The sequence below is a fragment of the Vicugna pacos genome, chromosome 12 (assembly GCF_048564905.1).
Source record: "Vicugna pacos chromosome 12, VicPac4, whole genome shotgun sequence".
In the NCBI taxonomy this organism is placed as follows: Eukaryota; Metazoa; Chordata; class Mammalia; order Artiodactyla; family Camelidae; genus Vicugna; species Vicugna pacos.
In genome coordinates this window covers 4026370-4039766 of record NC_132998.1, presented here as the reverse complement: position 1 = coordinate 4039766, position 13397 = coordinate 4026370, and the positions used below count along the sequence as shown (strand labels likewise).

General features: G+C 42.6%; 1 protein-coding gene across 3 annotated transcripts in view; it reads left to right on the top strand.

Moving 5' to 3' along the window:
* The first annotated feature begins 1859 nt into the window (after positions 1-1859).
* Positions 1860-13397, top strand: part of SLC16A7 (solute carrier family 16 member 7) — a 143116-nt gene continuing 131578 nt past the window's right edge. For all 3 annotated transcript variants that reach the window (XM_072972492.1, XM_072972493.1, XM_072972495.1), the window contains exon 1: positions 1860-2040. The gene's annotated coding sequence lies outside the window, so the exon portion shown is untranslated. The remainder of the gene's footprint in view (positions 2041-13397) is intronic.

Genomic DNA, 13397 nt, shown 5'->3' with positions numbered 1-13397 from the left:
ATTCGGGAAATATATGCCCTTTTCCTCTGTTCTTTGAAAGAAAATAAAAATTATGAATGAAACTGAAAAACATCAGTAGCAAACACTCAAGAACATGACCTTGAGATGTGTATCTTAACATTTCTTTTTAAAATTTAACATACTTGTTTTATAATGAAAATGAAGTGTTTATAGTCACTGCCAGACATATCATCATTATCAAATGTCTATTATATCTTGTACAGGTATCAGTTTACACATTTTAAACTTAAAATACATTTAAAGTCATTTCTGAGATTTCCGCCTTGGTTCCTTAGTCTCCAAACTAACCCCCTCTGTAATGCTGTCTTCCAAACTTTTTGAAGTTGCTAATGAGAGCCACTACCTATTTGTCTCATATTAATCTACCATCCACTTCACATATATCGTCTCATCTAAATCTTCTGACTGCAATAAAAGAATGATATTATTTCTATTTTGTAACTGCAGAAACTAAAATTCAAGTTTTGCTCAAGCCTACAGACTAGCTGAGGCAGAAGTAAGGTGATGAGAATTTAGCCAAATGACTTAATTTATTTCCCAAATTGGTAAAATGTGAATAATCTAATAGGATTATTGTATTAACTGAGATAATCCACATATTTAGAACAGTGCCTGACAACGATAAGCACTTAATAATTAAGTAATTATTATTATTATGACTACCATACCGCCATCTTGATTCTTTGTCCCTTGGGATTCAAAACTCTACTTATTTCAACTAAATTATCTTGGCTTCTTAGAAATTATTTAATTTCTAGAATAAACAAGAGAAGCTTCTAGGAAATTATATTTTTCTCTAAGAGTGATGTAACATTTTACCCTTTTCACTTTGGGGAGCAGAATGGGGAGGTTCAGTCAAACTGACAGAAAACCTGCAGTATGAATTCTCAAACCCAAGCCCATGTTTATTCTTCGGGACTGTTTTCCTCTAAGTATTACTTCAACTTTAAAAACTTTAAAGGAACTTACTACACAGGTTCGTTTCCAGGCCTTCCTCTTTCCAACTCCCCACCCAAAACGTATTCCAGACGGGACAGGGGTAAATAAAGATAGAAGAAACCAAACTGAGGCTGGAATTACTATTATCCCTAGCACTCCGAATTTCCAAATAACTATTTTGAAGAATTAAATAATCTGAGAAACTAAAAATGAATCATTTACAAATGACTTGTCTTTTTTTCTGTTTTCAAGCTCTTCTTGTGCTACTTCCTGTGCTCCTCCACCCACGGGGTCAATTTTGTTTTCCCCTTAGACTGATTTGGTGCAGGAGCCTAATCTCCAACACTGCCATCGCTCCTCCCCCGACGCCCCCTCAAAAAGATCTCCCCTGGGAAACGCCCCAAGAGTTTGCCTCCAAGCTCACAGTGAGGCTGTCCTGGACTCCCGCCTTCGGCCAGCTTCCTCTCCTTCTGTGTGACTTTCCTCTCCTGCAGGTTGCCCACTCCCTGGGGTATCTAAACAGAGCCACCCCACACCTGGCTCCCACATTAGGCGCCAAAGTAACTTCGGGAAAAGCGTGTCCCGACCGACCGATCGCGAGCCATCAGCTCTCCCCAGCCGACTTGGGGCTCACTCCCTGGGTCAAAGCTAAAATCTGAAGTGGAGCGCCTCAGCCATGAAGTGTCCACCGCCTGCACAGCCGCTCCGAGCATGCTCAGTCCTCCCGGAGTCTCCGGGCGGCGGCTGGCCCCCGCGCTCCCCGAAAGCCGCGGGCCCGGCCCCCGCCCTCCCCCAGCGCTCCCTCCCCGCCCGCCCCCCTCCCCTCGCGGCGCGGCGCGCGGCCCGGGGCACCACGAGGGCGCTCAGCCGCCGCGCCGCCTCCCCCCCCCCCGCCGCCGCCGCCGCCGCCGCCACCTCCACCTCCTCCTCCTCCGGCTGCGGCGGGCGAGGACTCGGCGGGGACATAAATAAATAAATAAATCCATTCACCCGGTGACAGCGAGGCGAACCGGCGGCGGCGGCGGCGGCGGCGGGAAAAGGCTCGCCACAGCGCCCACCCGGGGCCAGGGACCGCGGAAAGTAAGTTACTCCCCGGGAAGAAAGGAGGACGAGGGCGAGGGGGCGCCGGCGGAGAGGAGGGCGAGCGCGCGCGTGTCACCCGAGCTGCCCGGGGAACCGCACGCGTGTGTAAAAATAGTGGCTAACCTGTGACACGCGCGTCAGCGCAGAATTTGCCCTCAAGCCCTTATATAGACGAAAAAACCCCGAAGCCGCCGCCAGAGCGGAGCTCAGGTATCGCGGGCGCGCCGACAGCTGCGGGGGCGCGGCCCGGCGCGGGCTCAGGGCGCACGCGCGTCGTGGGAGCGGGGCGGGGGCTGCCCGAGGGGTCTAGGACGGCGAGCGCCCCGCGTGCTTCCGGCCGGGAGGCGCCCACGCTCCCGGCTTCAGCGCGGGGACTCTGCTGGCACGGTGTTCCCCCCTCTCTTTGCCCCCCCCCCCCCGTCTCCCGGCAGGCTCCCGCATGGCTTGTCTCTGGTGCGCTTCTCATCAGCATCCCGCCCCCGGGCCCCGCGCACCCCGGGGTGGCATCGTGCCCTAGAAGCTGGGAACAGGGAGTGGCGAGAGTGTGTAGGAGCATCTTGCCTTTTAGTAGAAGATCGGGACTCGGAGGGGCTGGAAGGAGGAGACGAAATACCAGGAGGGGGTCTAATATCCCCTCTCCGTCTCCAGGTAGAGGCGAAACAGAGGGAAAGGTGTGGACGCCTGCCCCGCGGGCTTGACCCTGGTCTAGGAGGGCCTGTTCCTCCCAGGCTCATGCTGAGTGTCCTGGGCCCCTGGGCTCACTCTGGGGCGCCAGGCCAGGGCAGGTGGCGCGGGAGGCTGGCGAGGCGGCTGATGTGCGAACTGCCTCCTCTTTGGGCGGATGCTGCTTGGCAGCTGCTCTCTCCACCCTGTTTTGTCCCTTACTTCCGCGAAAGGGACTGCAGATTGCTTTGGAAAGGGCAGTCTTGACCAAGGCCACTTTCCCAGTAGGGCTGCGGAGGGAATTTTGTGGTCTACGTCACTGATGTTAAAATTACACACACGCGCGCGCGCACACACACACACACACACACACCCACACCCACAGGAGAGGAAATGAGTGGTTTCTCTGCAAGTACCTCAGCCTCCCCTTCCTGGAGTAGGACCGAGTGGGCTGGGTTGAGTGAGAGCAGGATGGTGATAGCAGGAAAGCTAATATTTCGTATCATCCTTCGTTCCCAGGTCTGATAAGGGACGCAGGAGAGGAATAAAACATAAAACAGTGGACACTAGATGCCCTTTGCTGGCATCTCGTGCTTTCTGGCTAAATCCACACTGGAACTCAGGAGGGTTGCAAACTTCCCACAGACGCGTTAGCCTGTATGTGTTGTGTCATTGGAACCACAAGAACTCAGTGTGTGTTTGGAGGAGCGTGGCTGAAAAATTAGAGCCGGGCGGTGGCTGCAGAGAATAGATGAGGGTTGAACAAGGTGACCCTTATTTGGCCCTGGTAAGGCAACCCTAGCTCCGCTTTCTGCTTCTGAGAGAGCACATTGCGTTGAAAGCAATCTAAGTCAGCAGGCAACTGAATGATCTCAGTGAAAGGGAAAGATTACCTTAAGCAACTCAGTGTGTTGTGTAACAACCCATAAAGTCAGAAACTAGTTTTTGCAAAATTCACATGAGCAGTTTGCAGTTCTGTACTGCTTTTTCCCCCTAGGGACAGTGTTAATACTGGTAAGTGATCTGAAATTTTAACACTTGTTTCCCAGTGTCTCAAGTTAGTACATCCTCCTGTAAATGCTGTTTATTTCTAGACGTGCATTTACTCTTTTACAGTATTTGGCTTCTGTTTTTGGCCTGGAGCCCTCCTAAAGGGAAGGAGGGCAAAGAGACCTAAAGAAATACCCTTTATCCAGAGTTCTATACTTGGATCATGGATCTAGAATAAAAGAAGCCTCCTGCATTTGCTTCTCATTTCATATTCATTCACCAAACATTTTTTTTTGAGACCGTCACATGGAAAAAAGTAACTACCTTTAGAGTTAGACCTAGATTTCAGGCTTAGTTCTGCATTTTGGTGAGGCTGAGCAATTATTTAACAGTCTCCTCTTCAGTTTTTCTTATTCATACAATGGGATTGGTAATGCCTGCCCTGAGGTGCTATTGTGAGGAATAAGATGTATGGAAAACACCTAAAATATAAACTGGCTGTTTTTGAACTCCTAAAATCACCCCAAACACTGGATTGCAGTTTCCAAGATGAATGAGGTTGGAAATCTAGTTTCAAAAAACTCACATCTAGTCATCTAGGACCTTCTTTCTCCTGTCCTCTTTGCCTTCAGTCAGTTTCCTTCTCCACGGAAGAGGCATATATCCCAAATAATTTGAAGAGGGTGTAGCAATTGTAGGAAATGTTCGTGAGGTCTGCTAAAAGGCAAATTTGAGAAGGGCACCTTGCCTCAGAAACCTGGTGTGCAGCCCCACTCATAGGGCCTTTGGAGAGTGATGCACAGACAGTGGGGGATTTTCTCTTGCTCTTAGGGCGGGACATCACATCCCTGAAGAATATCTTTGCCAAAGATCTGATCTCTGGTTTTTTGAGAAAAGAGACTGAGCAGCAGCTTTCTTCTGCACTTTGGACAAACTAATCCACTTGGAGAAGCCCAGGAGCATAATGTCTGTAACAACATGTTTACAGTGCACACCGTGTTCCGGGCTCTGTGCTGCCTGCGTTCTGTCTGTTGACTCCTTTCATCCCCTGCACAGTCCTGTGCGGTGGGTCTGTCAATATCCACTATCACAGAAGGGGAATTGAGGCACAGAGATGTAAGTAACGCTCACGTTGCACAGCGAGCAAGTGGCTGAGCTGGGCAGGCACTCAGGCAGGCTGCCGGGCTGTCACCAGTCACTCGGTAGTCCTGCTTCTGCTGCGTGAAGCTGGATGGGGCGGGGGCTCTGTCATGTTCTCCCTTCCGGGTGCAGTGCCTGGCACGTGGAGGGCTTGATTATAGAAAAAAATAAAGGAAGCCTGGAGGGAGATAGACGTGGAGGGAAGGAGGAAGAAACAAAGAAGGAAAGAGTGAGCCCCCTTTCCTGCCTACAGCTCTACATCTGGCAGGGAATCCCTCGCAGACTGTGCCCTGAGGACAGGGGAGGACAGGGTAGTGAGGGCCTCTGGAGGATTTCTACGCCCTGGCCCGCATTGCTTGGCACTGGGCCGCGCACATGCATAGAAATAACTCAATACGTGGTAGCTCCTGTCAGGCATTAAATATTTGGCCTTAAGGCCTTATGTTGTTACACGAATCACTGGCCTATTCTTCTTAACAGATTTTTGGGAGCCCTTTGGAAAGCCACATTTCTCATTAGATGTGCTGGATTACGTAATAAGCCATTAAATGGACTCATTGTCTGAGAGATCATCCTTGTTTGTCCAGCTTTCTCAGAATTATTTGGTTCATAGTGTTTGGGAAATGAGTTGGGAAACAATCACATTACTTAATGAGTAACAGATCTTTTTTTTTTTAACTGACAGAGAAAGCTTCGTTTTCTCAGTTGGTCCCTTCAGTGATGAACCCAGGGGCCTAATCTACCTACTTGGAGTATTTTATATTAATATTTTTTGAAATTCCAAATGACTTCATGAAAATCCTATGAAACACTTAGGTGAAGGCATTGAGATTCTCCTGTAAAGATACTTTTTGTTCAAAGTTTTTACAGCTAGGATAGCCCCACAAAAATTGACCTATTGTGTGGTTCAGTGATCTAAACTGGTGATTAATGTTTGGTAATATTTAGCATTGAAACAGAAATTTTCAATTGAAAATACTGAGTATGACTAGTGAACACAGAAAAATTTTTTTAGAGAAAGAGCTGTATAAAATGTTGGGTTTTTTTTTTAGGAAGTATTGTATTTCAAACATTGGCTGTTCCCTCACCAAGTAACAAAATGAATAGCATTCTTCTCAATCATCTACACCCCTTAACAGACTCTGATTAGAACTAATATGAAGAAGGATTAGAAACTATAAGAAGAAGTTGCCCTACTGAGAAATTTACTTGAAGACCTGTCTCCTTTGGAACTAGACTAGATATGAATAAACGGTAGAACAAAAAGGCATGCGTTTGCTTGAAAAGCTTCTAAAGGATGAATTATGTTAAAGATATTTGTCTTTTTAAAAAATTGATTCTCCAAAATTTCAGAAGTTGTATCAGTTTTTCTCAAATATGCAACAGGTGCTTTCACATGACGGTGTTTCGTAAAGGAGACAGTATTAGCATTTTTGGCTGGGCACCTCTGCATGGTGTAAGAATGCCTCTTCTACTGCAGGACATTTAGTGTCTGTAGCCCCGGTCCTCCACACGCTGATAGCTTCCCCTCAGTCGTCATTGTTGAAAATGCTTTGTAATACTTAATATACCTTTCAGAAGAATGGTACTAGATGTGGTTGAAAACTATTGGCCAACAGGATCAAACAGAGAATGTTTTAGGAAAGTATCCTTGAGATTGGCGTATCTTCACATAAGAAATTCTTTTTTTTTTTCTTCTGGGGTAAAAAGAGTAATTTCGTGTGGAAATACTTTGATTTGAAGGAATGAGTTCTTCTTTGTACAGTACCTCATAATCAGGTTATAATTGACCTCTGAGACTCCAGATCTTCATTTGCTCCAAACTGTCAACAGCCTTTGGCAATGTTGGCACTTGCTGCTTCTTAAACTCCTCTCTTGGCTTCCGTGTGCTCCCTGTGCCCCTCTTACTTCCCTGACTGCTCCTTTGAGGCTCCTTCTTGGGCTTTCCTTTCATCTCTTACTCAAGTATATGTTCCTCAATTTCTGTTTTGAGTTCTTCTTAGGTCTGTGTTCTGCCCGTTGGCAGAGCTCATCCTCTCTTGGCCTGTACTTCCATCTCAGTGGGAGTAACACCCAGGTCATTGTTTTCAGCCCCGACCTTCACACAAGCTGCTGGCAGTCCTTTCCAAGTTCCTGCTGGACAGCTCCCCTCTTCTGTGCTGCTGACATCACCAGCACCCTGAAGTCCCTTCGGAACTCTGTCTGCCTTCCTCTGTTTCCCCCATTGCTTTTAATGGTCTTAGCATTCTCACCTAGAAGCTTTTGAGACCCTCTTCCCCGCAGCCTAAAGTCTTACAGCCAGTTGTTAAGACCTGGCAGTTGTACATCCAAAATGCTTCTTTCCCCAGTTTCCTCTTTTCTGGTGCTGGCACAGAGCTCGGGCACTTGTGACATGCTGTCTAGAGTCATGGCATAGTCTTTTAACTTGTCTCCTCACCTCTGACCCTCATTGTACCAGTTAATTCTGTACATGCCGCAGATACTCTAACTGAAGGACACCTCCCTTACCTACGTGTTAATAACACTTTAGTGACTCCTATTACTGGGGTCTAAGGACCAACATCTCGGTCCCTGTAATTCCAACAAGCTTTTCCAGGCTCATCTCCCACGGCCACCATCCTTGAGTCAAATTGAGCTGTTCCCTGTGCTTCATTTATCTTCATTCTATTTCCTGCCACCATGCCTTTGGTCATGCTTTTCTTTCATCCTAAAATGCTCTAACCTCCTGCTGTTCCCAATGCCTAGCTCTAACCTTCAAAGCTGAGCTGAAACAGCACATTCAGATTTCCTCTGAAGCCTCTGAATAGGTAGAGGAAGCTTTTCTAAAATTTTAGAAACATTGCATTTGTGATCTGTTTATTTGTCTTGAACATTGTATTATAGTTGCATTTGTATGTCTTCAATTGCTCTATGTACTGCACGGTTCTGGATGTCAGGAATAATAATATACCCTTATTTACACCTCCTTTAGCATGCTGCAGGGTTACAGAGTTGCATGGGACTTAGAGGACATCTGTTTCTGCTTTTATGTGTTGTTTCTTCAGCATCTTCAATCTGCTACCATCTATTGTTTACTCTAAGTATGCACACTGAGGCAGCCTGCTCTTTTTAAGGCAGTTCCAGTTGTGACTACATTCTTCTTATTTCTGTCTAGGGTCCTTACTCAGCTTTCTGGGGCCACACAAAATGAATCTTTTTCTGTGTTGATTGACAGTCTGTACATATGTGGTGACAGTTCACATGTCTTCTGTTTTCTCTATGAATTTAATATATTCTGTTTTTCTGCCTGTTCCTTACATAATCTGGTTAAGCTCTTTTTTAAGGCTGCTGTGTTTCTGGAGGCATTCAAGTTTAGGAAAGTCCAGAAATACACAAAATAGTTGAAGGATGAAAATGGTTGTTTGTGAATATAAATGTTTGAACCCTTGTTCATGATCCAACTGGACATCAGCATTATCTCTTTCCAGAAGAAGTCAGAAGGTGCAAAATAAAGGCATAGAGAGGGATCCACCTTTGGAAGAAGCCACGGTTATCTCAGGGCTAAACATTTTCTTTCTATGGCCCTTAGTGTGATGAATGAATAAATGAATAAATCAGGGAGACAAGGAGAGAAAAAAAGCTCACTTTAAATTTTGGTTACAGTTAGAATTAGCCCCCCAGTAAAGCTATGTGCCTTTGTAGGTTAATGCTGTCAGAAAAGCATGTTAAGCACCAGCCATGCTGCATGTGTATGTGTGCATGTAATAAATGAGTTTAGAGGTGCTGGACAAAAGAAGTGGCTATTAGGGAAAGCTATAGAGATCACCTTTGGGTACAAATAGTTTGTCTTTGTTGAATACTTCTCTGTGCCAGGCATCGTTCTAAATGTTCATTTTACACGTTTGAAGTAAACTTAATCCTCCAAATCTTATGAGGAAGCATTATTATGAGCCTCATTTTACAGAAGAAGGAGTTAGGGCCCAGAGGTTAAGTCTCTTGCCCAAGGTCTGTACATCTTACCAGTGGAGAGTCTGGACTTGAATCCATAAACCACAATACACCTTCTCAGTATTAGTATTTGAAAATGTTTAATTTTGGAGTGGATCTTAAAAGATTCTAGAGGAAGGAAGTTTGAGAAATGTTGGGGGAATAAAAAGACTAGTCAAGTATAATGGGTCTTGATCTATTAAAACACAGAGTTAGCAGAATGATAAGACTTCTTTACTATTTGAAGGAAATATCTGGAACCAAACTAAGAAGCTTAAGAGAAAGTAATGACCTCTTACTGCTTATGGACACAGGGACGCTGGAGAACCATTAGGATTGGAGAAAGGGTAAATCCAAGATATTATTCTTTCAGTGCAGGCAGCAAGATGGTGGGGGTGCAGTGTGCATGGGGTGGTGGGATTCCTGTGGATACCCCAGTGGGGACATAAATACAGTAGGGTCTGGAGAATTTTTATGGATGTGTATACGTCAGATCTGCAGTGAAGGGGGGTTTTGAATAAAGCCTCTGACATATTTCAAGCTGGAGAATGTAAACCTTTAATAAAATCTATTTATTCATCCACTGTGCTCCAGACACCGTTTGAGATGTTAGAGATGGCTGTGCATAAAACAGGTAAACTCCTTTCAGTCTTGAGTCATCCAAATGATGGAACATATTCTTAAAGGAAGGTTAAGCAATTTATGTCCTTCAGTCAACTGTTTGTAGACCTTCAGTGTCGTCTTCACTCTATAATCTGTCTCCTTCTGTAGTTCTGTCTCTTCTCTTTCCCTTTTTTTCCTCCATCTTGGTGTCACATATTGGATCAGAGGCTTTGTGGATAGATAGATAGACCTCAAAGGAATGTTGACTTAGCCACGTCTTAGCTGTTTAACCAAAATCAAGATATATAAACCTTCAGAGCCCCAGTTTCCTCATTTTTAAATACGGAAACAGTAAAACCTATATCATGGGGATGTGGGCGAGTACATAAGTGATGTGGGCGAGTACATAAGTGATGTGGGGAATTTATAAGTGGTAATCATAATCATTTTACTTTTATCTCTACCAATATTTTTGGTGCATTTTGAGGCAGAGTCTCTTTGTTCTTGACGAATTTTCTCTAGTGCACAAATAGTTACAAATTATGTTACTGTTCACAGCCTGAGCCAAATAGGAGATTTATAAAACAATAACAAGAAGTCATTGACTTGACAATGATGTGGGTCTGTCCCATGTAGGCAAAACTCTGGTGTTTGGCATGAATAAGAAGTCACTCAACACAGATTTTGATGCTGCAAAATATAAAAGTGCTGGATTTTTCACTTAGCCACAGTTAATAATGTCCATTAGGACTATATCCCGAGGGAATTTTAAAACGGGAATTCCTTATTTTCCACTTAGGATTAGTAGTGCACATAAGCACATGTAAAAGCTGTGACAGGAGAAAGACTGTAATCATTCTATTATCACAACTTAGAGATATTTGTTCATGTCAAGGTACAAACATATGCCAACATAATTATTGATACCATTTAAGTGATTCCTATGTGCCTGATCTTTTAGAAATAGGATGTCTGTTCCTCCTTATTACCAAGTAGGATAGATTGTATTCATTTCCAGAGAAAGACTCTGGAAGGTGAGGCTGCCCATTAGAGAACCCCTAGAGTCAGCATCTCGGTAGTTGTTTCAATGCAGGTAGGATGCTAATGGCAAGGAAGTCTTGCTCCCGTATCTTACATCAACTCAACCAGGAAATACTTAAGCATTGCTCTATGATGTACTCTGAAGAGAAGCCTGAAAAGTTTATGTTTAAGACATCTTTCCTGACCCCCCGAGGAGACTGTAATTTTAGAGACATTCTCTGTGCACGTGCAGTTAAAGGTACAATCCAGAGTGGGATCAAGCATCAAAATAAAATGACAAGAGAGCAGTGATTGTCTACAACAGAGGCTGACACACTATAAATCGCCCTTGGGCCACATCTAGCCTGCTACCTGTTTTCATGAAGTTTTTCTGGAGTACAGACACACCCATTTCTTTCTCTTTTTTTCTTCCTTTTTTTTAATTGAAATACTGTCAGTTTTTTACAATGTTGTGTTAATTTCTGGTGTACAGCAAAATAGTTCAGTCATACATAATACATACGTATATTTGTTTTCATATTCTTTTTCTTTATAGATTTCTACAAGATATTAAATATAGTTCCCTGTGCTATACAGTATAAACTTGTTGTTTATCTGTTTTATACATAGGAGTCAGTATCTGTAAATCTCAAACTCCCATTTATCCTGTCCCCTTTCCCCCTGGTAACCATTAGTTTGTTTTCTAAGTCTTTGAGTCTGTTTCTGTTTTGTAAATAAGTTCATTTGTCTTTTTTTTTTTTTTAGATTCCACATATAAGTGATGTCACATGGTATTTTTCTTTCTCTTTCTAGCTTACTTCACTTATAATGACAATCTCTAGGTCCATGCATGTTGCTGCATTGTTTTATTACTTTTTATGGCTGAGTAATATTCCATTGTATAAATATACCACAACTTCTTTATCCATATTTTCTGTGGCTAATTGCCTACTACAGATAGAGTTTGGTAGTTGTGACTTAAGTCTGCAAATCCTAAAACATTTAGTGTCTGGCACTTTAGAGAAAAATATTTGTTGACTCCTGCTCTAGGATTCCAGAAGAAGGAGACTTTACTATGTAATGGAAGAATCAAAGGCTTTAATGAAAGAAGTGGAAATGTTTTGGAGCTGAGAGATGGATAGCCTTTAAGTGAAACGAGGAGATGGTCATTCTAAGTGCCACAAAACTCAAAAGTAAAAGCAAAAAACTCATGGCTAAATACAAATGTGCTGGAGTTTGAGGATCATATTACTGTATATGATTCATATACTATTAAAACCATTTGTCTTTGAGTATCCCTTTTGTAAGTATCCATCGAGAACTGTGATTTTTAAACTTGTTGAGATGTTTGAATCAGTTGGTGAAAGAAAAGATTTTTGTTTCACTCAGTGATCTGTGAGACTAAATGATAGTCCCTGTGGAAGATCACTGATCTAGAGCATTTATTCACTTGATAAAATTGATTATTTTCTGTTGAAGACAGAGAATTTTATCTTTTTCTCACATCTTATCTCTACCTCCTTAAAATACACGCATGCTGGACATATATTAATCATTTTGCTAATGACTAGTTATAATAAAAACCACACCAGCTATGGAGCACACAGCTAAGTGTCAACGCTGTGTCAAGGGCTTTTTGTACTTAATGTCATTAAAAATTTACAATAGCCCAATGAGGTAGAGGTTATTATTCCCATTTTACAGAAGAGAACACTAAGGAACAGATGGAACAAATAATTGCCTTTAGACGGCAATGATGGTAAATAGACCGTTTTTATCTAATATGACCAAGAGATTGACTTTTTTAAAAAGAGGAACTTTTGGAGCTAGGACATAGACAAAAATGGATTTTCAGAAATTTTTTTAAAAAGTGAATTTGCCAATTTGTTCTATTATGTGACTTCTTTTCTTTTGAAAACATTGTGCCATATTTTTATAAAACTTGCTGGCTTTCATTACAAATTCTTCTACAGATTTTTATTGAAAATACTGGTATTTTATTGGATGTGAACTTTCTGTATCCTTTCTCTCTGTTTCTCTTGCTTCTGTCACTTTCTGTCCATAGCTCTTAGTTAATGGTCAGTTGTTTGTAATGTCCTCTTTTTTTCCCCTCCTTTTTGCATAGTACCCCTTCTTAATATTCATATAGGCCCCAGTTACTTATTGCCTGGTGTCTCCAGTGTAGCCACAAAATGCCAGAATGCATTTTCCTAAAGCCACGGACCCTTGCCGAAGAAAAACAGAGTTGATGCAACTTAACACCAGTTTCTACGTCAGAACTTAAAAAGCAGCAGATACTGCAGGAATATTTGCATGTCGCTAATTGATATGACAACATAGTAAGTAGATAGGAAAAGGTGAATGATTCAGAAGAAGCCTCAGGGAGTATAAGAAAATATAAATCCGTCCCCATGGGTCACATTAGCATCTCTGTGGAGAGTCCTGGCCACTGTGCCCTGGGGAGAACATTAATTACACCCAGCAGTTGCCTGCTATGGGAAGATTTATAGATGTCGGCTCTTAAGCTCATCTAAAAATTAGTTCCTCTTTTATCGTTAATTTTCTTAGTAATACATGCTATAATTTAAGAAAAAAAATACTTTGATAAGGACACATGCAAATGTTTGTTTTAAGGGTTTTTTTTTTGTCAATGATACAGTTTTATTACTCTTATCTCAGTAAGCTATGTGGCCCATTATCTACATTTGTTTTCAAATGTTCCAAAAAAAGGGAGTATACTCTTCTATAGCTATATCACCAATTTAAAAAAAAATCTTATTTTAAATATTTAGAAACCTAATTATTACTGTTCATTGGGATACTTCGGTATCGATGATCAAAATTATTATGCCAGTTTGATCATTCACTTTCATTTAGAGTGAATGTTCCATCCAACTTTCTCAATCTATGATCTATTTTAAATTATTTCACATATTCTTATGCCTCTTACTAGCTCTTGTCTTGAAACAATC